This window comes from Pleuronectes platessa, chromosome 5 (assembly GCF_947347685.1).
Source record: "Pleuronectes platessa chromosome 5, fPlePla1.1, whole genome shotgun sequence".
Classification (NCBI taxonomy): domain Eukaryota; kingdom Metazoa; phylum Chordata; class Actinopteri; order Pleuronectiformes; family Pleuronectidae; genus Pleuronectes; species Pleuronectes platessa.
In genome coordinates this window covers 14074009-14082603 of record NC_070630.1, presented here as the reverse complement: position 1 = coordinate 14082603, position 8595 = coordinate 14074009, and the positions used below count along the sequence as shown (strand labels likewise).

General features: G+C 39.5%; 1 long non-coding RNA gene across 1 annotated transcript; it reads right to left on the bottom strand.

Annotated features, from left to right (window-relative positions):
- Positions 1-2385: 2385 nt before the first annotated feature.
- Positions 2386-3010, bottom strand: LOC128439842 (uncharacterized). Its single transcript, XR_008338452.1, has 2 exons — positions 2825-3010; positions 2386-2728 (listed from the first exon to the last, which is right to left on the bottom strand). It is a non-coding gene; the product is annotated as an uncharacterized LOC128439842 (long non-coding RNA).
- Positions 3011-8595: the final 5585 nt, after the last annotated feature.

Below are 8595 nucleotides of genomic sequence, written 5' to 3'. Positions count from 1 at the left end.
ACACTCCCTCTCTTGATTTACGTTCTCTTCTACATCTCCAGCTGTATGAAAAAGGCATAGTTAGAATAAGTGTGTGAATAGGCTGCTATTTTTTTTTTATTCACTCACTTTTATATCGACAGCTGAGATGATACTTTCCCAATCTTTTAACAGTTTGCTTTTAAGAGTTGATTGATAATCATCATGTTTCATGAGGAGTGTCCTCCACTTGTGCCCAAGCACATTTAAACACCTTCCTCCATTCTTATTGTCCTTCCTCCTCTTAACAAATGTTTATGTGTATGTATATGTATATGTATATATATATATATATATATTTACATATGTACATTTTCTGAGTAGATGAAACCGATCTGCCTTACTTTGATGGATGATTCTTTCAGATTAAATGCTGATGGAATAATGCAGAAGCACTTTAAATATTTGGAGTTCTCCAAATGAAAAACCATTAGATACTTGGTATCAGCTTTTCCCCCAATTGATCAGTTACATGATCATTTTTGTTTCATTCTTGTACAATAACATTGATAGCCTTTAGTTTTTAAAATATTTTTCTTGACCAAAGACAATTTCATAGGTTTGACTTGAAAAAATTAAACATGTATTTTGAATACAAATGTTTTAAAAATGAATATATATATATATGGTTTATGTGTATGTTGTTGTTTTTTTTTTGCTAACATATCCTTTTATTTTAGTGTCTTTAGGCAAACGGATTGCATGAGTTCAGTTTTGAATCCTGATAGCACATGACTGTGGTTTCAAGTTGTGTTTCGCTGTGATTGTGAGTCTAATCGGTACGTCGTACTTCAGATCCGTGCTGTGACGTGGAGAGCATTGCAACATGTCTGTACTGGCTAAGAAACGAATGCTGGAGGAACAAATGAGCCCTGTTATCCCTAAATCAGCCCCACCGATCACACCATGTCCTTTTCTTATCTCTCAGACGATCAGTTCAGTGCAGCTCCAGCTGTTCCACTTTATGGTTTTAGAAAATCAGTATGAGACGCGACACTCTGTTGCTTATACCTTTGTTTTTAATGTTTTCCTCACCTGTCACAGCACTCCACTGCCATAACTGCTGCCCAAACCCAAAGAGTCAAGAAAAGTCCTGTGTTGTTAAACAGAAAAATGATATGCATTCAACATAAATAATATATAGATAAAATGCACATTATTACTCCGTTTAAATGACTATATCTGAGATAAATTCTTATCCTAACAATCATATTTTGCTAAAGTAGCCCTGCACAGTACAGTAATAGAAACTATTCTTGACAATGACAGAAAGAGATTGTGGATTTTTGAACTCTTTGGTTTATCTGTTTTATAAAATTGATATTTATAAAGATATAGGTTGCAACTTTTTACTCTTTCTATCAGTCGATTTTCTTTTATTAATCAACGTTTTATTTATGTTGCTGTCAAAAACTGAAGAAAAATCTAAATTTGATTCACTCCTGTTTTGGATTTTGTTTGTCTCCTGTAATGTTCCCCATCATTTGCCCATTTGAACAATGAGGTTTTGAAAAAGAAAGAACCTCACATTCATTGTAACAACAGAAGTTTCATGCTGATGGTTAACTATTGTTTTTTTTCAGGCTTTTGGAAATAAGTTGTTTTGCCTTTGGTCCGTCATATATTTCGAACATGCATGTCTTGTATATTTAACAATATATTTTTTTAGGAAAACCTTTTTTAAATTTTTTTATAACACTGATTTAATTGTTGCTATACTGGTACGTTACCTGGCTCTTTATCTGCAGCACTGCTTCAGACTCTTGGTTTTTGTCCTGTCACTGACTGGATGTGGTTGTAGCTGCTCCACTTGTCATTGTTAGCACACTCACTGAAGTGAATACTATTACGTGAGTCTGTTTAATCGGAGCCACAATACATATGTTAGATGATTGATTCTAAGTCATTTCATTTGATGATTTTTCTGTGCTTTGGAAACGTTTTTAGTCAAACAGAAAAATTTCCTGGATCAAATTTCAACAGCTGACGGATCTGGATTTGAACTCGTCAGGACATAAAGATATTGTTATATCCTGTATAAACTTACGTGTCCACTGCAGTTTGTAATAAGAGCAGCTGCACTAGCGGATGATCTGCTTGTGTGTTCAGTTTCACATGAAGGTGAACAAGTGTTTGGTTCTTAATTCCTCTCATGTTGTCACTGAATCACGAGTCATTCCATTTGTTGTCCACATCATTACATTGTCTCCCTGTCAAATGACATCGTACCGTCTCTTCAACCACTAGTTTGGTCACAGGTGAAAGAAAAACTCACTCTTATTAATATCTGATATTATCTGGTGATCTTATTAGTTAATTGAATTATAAGTAAACATTAAAAAGCTGGTATTTGCAACATAACTACAATTGACAAAGCATCTTAATGCAGACAAGTCACTTTATTGATCATCCAATTTAACAACATACAGCCAGACGAAAGACTTCTTTGACACCATTACAGTGAAGTTGACAGAGTGTTAACATCGAGTAAACGTTAAATAAGTTGGTCCACATTCAGTGAATATTGTGAGATGCATATGGAAACACGCACAGTGGTCTGGCTGTTGTTGAAGTGAAAGTAGCACAGCTCTTCTTGACTCGTTGGATTGTGGCCACAAGGGTTTGGTTTAAACGTTGTCCAACTAAATAAGCTTTGAATGATCCGATGCAAAACCAATCACACCACATATCTGATGTTTCTGATCTCCTCCTGTTAATGAAAAAGAATTAGAAAAAAAACTGTTTTATACAAGACAAAACTGATTTGAGGTTCAGGTGTCCGTTCTTGTTTTTTTCGAGTACTTACGTGAAGTGGAAAAACAATCTAATAATCAACTTAGAGAGGCAGTGGCAGCAGGGTGCAGGTTTAAAAGTCAGTGTGGAGGTTTCTTAGGATCTTTCTTTCTAACGTCAGAGCTTCTCTTTGTCCAGTCAGTACTTTCAGGAAGCAGACACTATCTTCACATCTCCAAAATGTTTCCGTGCAGCTTCAGCACAGTGTCTATTCTTTTTATACACATGAAATGTTTATTTTTCATACATGGTCTCGTCTGTGTCCGTTTGAAACAAGTTACAATAAACACTTTGTCCATAATTCTCCTTTTTGTCAAGTTTTTGTGCTCTTAGCAATAAAAAAAAACCCCACTGATGAACATTGTAGGAGCATTGTGGTGGGACCTGGATTGTGTGTTTGTATGTAAGAGGCTTTATGAAAATGTGTGAAGCTGGTTGCATCATCGCATCGTTTGATTTGAATCCAAAGATGTATTTATCCTCTATATCACGCTCACCAGAGAAATGATCTTTGGTTTTTAGCAGGTTTTCAAAATGTGAGAATGTGGATCCGATTCGAGTTTTTTTTATTTATTTTTTTCATTGTGGGATTTTAACATTTCGATTGATTTTTCTGAGAATACTTCATGGATCTTGATGAAAGAAATCTGACATGTTTAGGGCCCTGATGTGTGTGTGTCTACTGATTGATGCAGATCCATATAACACTCTGAATGTTGTGAATTGAAATGTGGTTTCATAAGAGGAGGTTTGCACTGAATGCCATTCCAGTCTTTTCTGCTCCTCTCTGGCAGAAGCACAAGAAACAAAAGCTGGGGCCACTCTTCTTGGGTTGACCGTCTCCCGTCGAGCTTACTTTCCGTGCTAGCTAAGAACATACATTAAAGACTAATGGTGATTTGTGTCTTGATTGCCGCCTAGTGGCTGGCTGCAGTATAAGTCATTAACCCGCCTCCTACATGTTAGTGGGTGGGCCATGGACCAAATTAAAATGTTACACATCAAACACATTTTTCTCAAAGATGGCAACTGTCTATTTAGGTAGTTCTTCTCACACTAATGCTTATAAAAAGTGTACATTTTTCTGGTAAATTTGGTTCTTTTTGTCAACAACAAGATGAAATATCTCGATTGACAGCTGAGACTCACTCGCGATTGGTCGAGCCCATGCATCAGTGGGATCTCGTAACGGGGGCTTCATCCCGTGTTCGCTACAACAGACAACAGACTCTAAATGCACAAGATGTTACCGTTCAGATCCAGGACGTTTTGCTCTCATTTATGGATAGTGTGAGGAAGTGGAGACACGTCGTCCATCTTTATAGTTCATTGTCATGAGCCTTCCTTTATTGTCTTTTTGGCTATTACTATATATATTTCTTTTGAGCTAAATATACTTATATACAGTCTATATCATTTCAAGTCAATTTGCTAGGCTAACTAGCTGCTGCCTGAGGCTTCATATTTAACATATGGTATCAATCTTTTCATTTATCGTGCTTCATGAGAGCGAACAAGCATATTTTTACCGAATGTCAAACTACCCCTTTAATTCCTGAATGCTTAGTAAACATCTATAGGATTTAATCTAAAAATAATGTGTGCAACAAAGACGAAAGTGGTGAAATGCCACTAATAAGATGGTCGGGTTTGTGTTGTCAACCTCTGCTTTGTTCCCATCTGTCATTGTCAGAGTCGACATGTGGAAACACTCCGGTCCAAAGGCTGGCTTCACTTTCTATCAGGGAGCTTAAAGCTTTCAGTGCCAGGAGGATATTTGTGTTTTAAGGATCAACTTATACCACAGCACGAGATGTCTACATGTTATGAGAATACAAAGCTTTGTCTGGAAAATACACTCCCACTCAAAACTGGTAATTTAAAGGTTAATACAGAACACCCATCACACTGCAGCCGGCTGCTTACTGATCCGGGGAGTTGGCACAGACTTTAAAGGTGCGATAGGTCGGATTTCTCGGCTGCTGATTGTGGTTAGTTGTTCGGAGCAGTTGGTGGTGATGGTCGCTTTAGAGAGCGTTAGCCACTGTTTGCAAGACAAGAGGTTAAATGATGTGCTCATAGCAGCGTTACTTCTTTGGACTGGACGGTGACTCGTCGTCAGAAATGGACAAGATGGGCCAGCAGGGCCAGCTGGATAGAAATAAACATAAATAAATTGTTAGTTATCTGTAATTAATGCTACTATTGGCTGTGAAGCGAATAGCTAAATCGTACATATCGTCCCTTCAAAGCCCTTCGTGGCCTCGCTCCTTTACCTAGGACCTTATTTAAGTAAATCGATATAAAAATAAAAAAATAAATAAAGCTGTAATCTACCCTGGGCTTTTATAAATGAATGAGCACAGCTTATCTTAGTTTATTCAGATGGAACAACAGTGCAGTGTATGTTTGGTACCCACATAGGCCGGGATCAGGCTTTTACTAAATTCACGAACTCTTCATATACACTATTGAAAGAATGCGCTCAGAGAAAACAGTATGACTAATGGCTTAGGTAAGTTGTGGTCAGCAATGTTCTTGGCATCTCCACTTCCTCCCACTATCTAGAAACAATGCCAGAAAATGGCCACCATCTTGCACACTTGAAGCGGGAGTCTTTTTTCTAGTGATAGGTGGATGGAGCCACAGTCGTGAGATCCTGGCGATACACGCTTTGACCAACCGAAAGTGGGTCAACCATTATGTTTCACCTCATTTATATTGCATCAAATGACTAATTAATTCCAAATTTACCAGAAAAATTACAGAAAACATCTTTGAGAAAAATCCATTTGACTGTTTAGTTTGGTTCATGTTCCATCTGCCAACGTGGAGGAGGAAGGGTTTATGACCTCTCCTGCAGCCAGCCACCATGTGCTGATCATAACATCATGGCTTCACCTTTGGGGAGCTGTCATGTTCTTTGTTTTTGTAAACAGGCTATTACACAAGATTTTCAGGGTGTGTTAAGTGATTCTCTAGATTTCAACATTGACTATGAATACATTCACTTATTTACTGGATGAATCTTACTGGATAAAACGTTTGAACAAAATCATGTCCATAATTCATCATTTCTACGATTCTCTAGCGTAGAAGAAAACATTTTTTATGTAAACTTAAGGGCGTCTCCTTCGTATTGAAAAACCTTTAGTATCCCATAGCCCGGCCTGCTTCAGGGAACATTCTGTCTCCCAACATGATGCAAATGTTACACGATATCTCACAGACGTTGATAAGGACGGACCTGGGGTGTCTTTACGTCCACTGAATAGGTGTGTTCAGTCCTTGAACCAGCAGAATGCAGATGTTATACTCTTTCAAGTCTGCTCAAGCAATTGTATACATCCTGGAAATTACAAATTTCTCTGAGGCTTTGCTTTACTCTGTAACTTAATAATTTCCGGGCCTTCTCATGTCGTCCCACATTCGCAGAAAAACCACAAACCTTTGTCCGCAGAGTCCCAGCAGTCTGCTCATCCCACACAGCGGTGTTTCCTGAACATGTGACTGACAGCATGGTTGCACTTAATCTGAGACTCATGGGAAAATCTGACCCAAGCTTAGTCTCTTTCATGTTTTCACTGGACGTCAGTGGAGAGGAGGTGAGTGCAGCCAACTGGTCCTGTCTGTATTTCAGTGTTGTGCATGAACAAACGCAAAAGAACGCGTTCAATGAACACATTCACTTTTATGAGAACTATGAACTGAACGCAACTCAATGACAAATAATTAATTTGAACGGTGAACACGTTCATATTGTAGCGTCCTCGCTTATAGACGACAGGAAACTTCTCTCTTTATGTGTAACTTTATTAAAGTCCAGCGAACACGACACGCTTCTTGTTCGTAACTCTGACACTCCTCTCATCCACCACTGTATTCTTCACTCCCCTTCCTCATTCACCCTTGATACGCCAACTCATCAGCCAATGAGAGCCTGGCATCCCACAAAACCCTACAGCCATTGGCCTAGAACTTTCACGTGCCCCACCCCTACCTGTTCACTGACCCTCGGAAACATTTCAATACTTTCTCCTCAGGAGAGACGAATACTACTCTAAATCGAATACTTTCACCATGTCGTTGCTCAGTGCCATTCACTATACGGCTCTGTTGAGTGAATGAATCTGGAATCTTCTCTCAAAAAATATTACCCCCCCCCCACTGGGTTATTCTCTAACAATAGGTTTCATCCAGTATCTAAAAGCCAAACATATAAAAGTAACTTTGAAGTAAGGCTGTCAAATATATGTAGTAAAGTAGAAAATATTTTCTCTGAAGTGTTTATCAAAAGCAGCATAAAATGACACGATAATTTGTCCATTGAGTAAATTTGCTTAGTTCCTGGTGGAAACCATCAGCTGAAGTGGCCTTGGCGGTAAAGTGTTCGGTCTCTAACAAGAGCAACCCGGGTTCGTATCCCACTCTTTCCTATTTTTCAAGCTGGCAATATGTTACACTTAAAATTGGCAGGACTTCTCCTATTAATTGCAAAAATATCTTACACTATGTTAATTTAAATTAATTAAATATGAAAACAGGAAAAAAATTTATTAAAAAAAAAAAAGCTGCTCGCGCAATTCCTGCGCAATGGGCTTCTGCGCAGAATGTGCGCAGTAGGCTTCTGCGCAGGGCCGGGTCTAGGCAGGGGCAAGAGGGGGCCTGGCCCCCTCAAATAAATGTTGTGCCCCCTCAAACTAAATAGGGTTAGGGTTAGGGTTAGGCACAATGCCCCCTCAAGATTTGTGGCTGCCCCCTCATACATGCCTGTCTAGACCCGGCCCTGCTTCTGCGCAGGATGTGCGCAATGGGCGTCTGCGCAGAATGTGCGCAGTGGGCTTCTGGGCAGAATGCATGTAATTTAATTAAAAAATATATATATTTAATTTAATAAAAAAATTATATATTAAATTTTATACTTTTTTTTATTACATTTCATAATCATTTCTCCGCGCTGGTTCAGGGGTAAATGATGCTGGTCTTCACAGGTGACTGACCTACGCCAGCCTGTAGCCGCCACCCCCCCACAGGAGATTATGTGCTTGTGTGTGTAGCCGCGGCGCTTCCTGGTTCTTCCCGGCACTACGCTGCCGGTGCGAACAGCCAAAGTATTTAACATGGGCGAGGAAAGGAGGCGGAGCGCTTTTCACAGCGCTTCTACCTCCGGTGCGTCCCCGGGGTTAGAGGATGATGGTGTGACGTTAATGTATTGTTTTACATTGCATGTGTCACGTCATGATAAATCAGTCTCCTATGTCGCCTGTACCAGGAGCCGCTCCTGTCACCGGTAACCAGCCGTCCGGACCGCTCCGTGAAGAAGGAGGAGGAGATGTTTCTTTACTTGGAATGCGGCCACTTTATTTCTCGGATATACAGCAAGAGCAACACTCGCATCACCTCTAGGTGGTCCGTCACTTCTCCTTATAAACACACTTTTAGCGTATTTTCCCACAATACCCTGGTGCACTACGTCACACACTACAAACTTTCCTTAAAGGGGCAGGCCATACCTGCAACACAACAGCTCTCGGTCTCATATACAGATGGCAAGAGAAAGCAGAGACGCAGACTCAGCAACTACATCCGAGATCCGATGCACCTTATTATTATCTGAGGGATTTTTACACACTGTCTGATAAACATTCCGACAGTAAAGGCAAGGGGTAGTGATGGATAAGGTTTTCTTTAACAAGTTAAGTCTTTCATTCTCACTGTCCACCTTAAAACTATGAAATGAACTGAAATATGAACTAGTTCAGAATTTAAATGGTGAACTATGAA